The sequence below is a fragment of the Sphaerodactylus townsendi genome, linkage group LG03, assembly GCF_021028975.2.
Source record: "Sphaerodactylus townsendi isolate TG3544 linkage group LG03, MPM_Stown_v2.3, whole genome shotgun sequence".
Classification (NCBI taxonomy): Eukaryota; Metazoa; Chordata; class Lepidosauria; order Squamata; family Sphaerodactylidae; genus Sphaerodactylus; species Sphaerodactylus townsendi.
This window is the reverse complement of record NC_059427.1, coordinates 16,211,650-16,214,646: the sequence shown is the minus strand read 5'-3', so window position 1 is coordinate 16,214,646 and position 2,997 is coordinate 16,211,650.

Below are 2,997 nucleotides of genomic sequence, written 5' to 3'. Positions count from 1 at the left end.
GACAACACTGGAGACCAGCAAGATATATGGCTGTCTCTCTGGTGTAAGTGGCTGACCTTAGAATTTCACCGCCTTGCAGATTAACTCCCAGTGGCTCTAGTCATTGTGGCAATCAAAGATATGGGATGGTAGCAGGTCTCTAGAGTGTAACAATGCTTGAGACGTTTTGTTTTCAATGGCTTCCCCTTGCCCCTGGAACAGCCTCCCAGCTCCTGCCTTCATGGCTTTCCGGCAAGGGTGCACAGAGAGCTATTTGAGACAGCTTTGGGGCCACCCTGAAGTGGGCCATAGGAACAATATCCTGTTCATGGGGGCAGTGGGGGTTTCATGTGAGATAACATGCTTTAAATTTGGTTTTTACATGGGTCAGCTTAATGTTTATCAAATTGTTATTGTACTGGTGCTACCTATTTTTGGACCTGGGATAGTCATAACAAAGGCCAGATGTATATATATTTTAAACACGTGTGATTTCTTAGTGCCTCACCTTAGCTAACATTGGTCAGCAACAATTTCAGTTTGGGTTGTCCCATGATAGATAATATGTTTGTTTCTGGTTTATCTGGTCTGATTCAGTGGGAAGCTCATTTTGCTGGCCTTTTTTTCTTACCACAGGCCAGCCTCCAAAAGATTCTCTTCCATCTCCCCCAGAAGGCAACAGGAAACAAGAACTTTGAATTAAATACATAGGAATGGAGAAAAGGCATTATATGTCTAAAGAATTAATGGACACTGGTGGAAATTTCCATTTTGCTTGTCTCATAGTAATTTCGGTTGACTGATTTTAAAACATAAGAACAATAAACAGCTTCTTCTAATTTTCTTCTCATGCACAATCAAGCCCACATTCATGTGACTAAAGAGAAAAGAGGATCTTATATTTGATATAGCATTCCGGGACTGCATTACCTCATACGTCCCCACTCAATTTGCTGGTGGTCCCTGGCCCCTCGGTGATACGGCTGGCCTCCACGCGGACCAGGGCTTTTACGGCCCTGGCCCCGGCCTGGTGGAACACTCTTCCTCCAGTTGTCCGGGCCCTGCGGGATCTTGGTGAGTTCCGCAGAGCCTGTAAGACTGAGTTGTTCCACCGGGCCTTTGGAGTAACCAGCCGTTGAATGGTGCCTCCCCTTCTGTTCTCGTCTCTGCCTATATTTTACACCTTATTGACGGAGTTAGCAGTCTTCCCGTTGGGGGAGGGTTTTTAACAGTTGGCTTGCGGGGTGCCTTTGAATTTCTGAAATCTGACATTTGAATTTGATTTTAACCACTGTTTTTACAAAGGGATTGGTAATTTATTTGTATGGACGTTTAATTGTTTAATCTTGTTTGTGTTTAGCTGTATTATGATTTGATTTGTTGTGCACCGCCCAGAGTCCTCCGGGGATAGGGGGGTATATAAGATTAAACAATAAATAAATAAATAAATAAATAAATAAATAAATAAATAAATAAATAAATAAATAAATAAATAAAGTAAAAAAAATTGTATACCTACGTTGTGAGCTTCTTCGAGCCTGCTGCAGTGGGTGAGAGTCGGGGATTAAATCAAATCAATCAATCAATAATAATATTGGTCATTCAGTGTATGTTTCCTTATATTATTAGGCAGTTTTTGCTCAAATTTATTTTTTTCTGTGCTCTTCTGGTCACGCACAATCACCTATTTGATTTTTGGTGTGGATTTGGGGTTTGGCGGATCATTCTGCACCTATATAGAAGTGTTATTGTGATCCATTCTACCCAAAGAATCTGATGGACTCAGGAAAGACTTAGAATTCTTAGTCTGAGGCAGAGTCTTTATAGACAGAAAAAAAGGAGACAGTAGATGTTGTGTAAAGGCCTCTGGGCTGACCGAGCTTCCTTTCCCTGGAGATTCCCACCAGAGAAACTATGCACCCTCCTACACAATAAAAAGTGCAAACACCAACAAATAATTGAACTTTGTAGTCTGCAGATGAGCAGGAGAACTCCTGAGGTTTGCAACCCTTTTACCAAGAGAGCCTTTTTAGGGGCAGCCCCATGATTATGGAATACCTTCCCCAGCCCCCATACTTCTGGAATTTAGGAGGCAGCAGAAGACTGCATTATTTAGGATTCTATTTAATTAAAGCAGTCATAAATTGTGATTTTACGTTTTGGTTTTTATTATTATTAATAATAATAATTATTATTATTATTATTAATGCATTTTAATCATATTGCAAGCCATCTTAAGCTTCATAGGAGGAAAAGCAGCTAATAAATCAGTTCCACAATTGTAGTTCCACAAGGCTACCTTATCCACCTGTGCTTTTCAGGGCCTTGTGCAAAGTGCTTTGGATGAATCATTTGTCCGTTGGTGTAGCTACTCTTTTTATATATACTTCTCAGTGGAGGGTCCCACCTTGCAGAATGTGCAAGACAGAAATGTTCAGAGGGGCATTTTTACAAGTGGATTAGAACTGTAGTGGAACAGAACTGACCTGGAGGGCACCTTTATAATGGAATAGGATTGTAGTCTACTGTAATGATTATGGGTATCGTCATACTTCTGCTGCATTGCCTTACACCTTTATGATTCCACTTTATGCATTGTTTATAGTGTACCTTGCATTGGGCATGTGGCTGTTCTGATTTGTTTCTGCCTCTGCAATCCTAGTCCTATGGCATTGGTACTTAATTGCCTTATGCTGCCTTGTTGCTTTGTTCATATTCCATAATTGGCTTTGAGTCTCAGTGAGACCAACAGACTATAAACAAACAGAAAACAGTGCAGGATACACAATTGCACTCTCCGACTACCTTTAAGAATGTCACATGGAAGATGGCAAAGAGTTGTTATTCCACAAAAGGCTAGATCCTGTGGGTAGGCTTTGGGTGTGCATTAATATAGAACACTTTTTATGCACTTGACAACTGCAGCAAGGATTTTATATACATACAAATGGAGGGACAATAAAATCCTAACAATTTTTAAAAGGATTTTTAAAGGAACAGAATATGTAGAGACAGCAA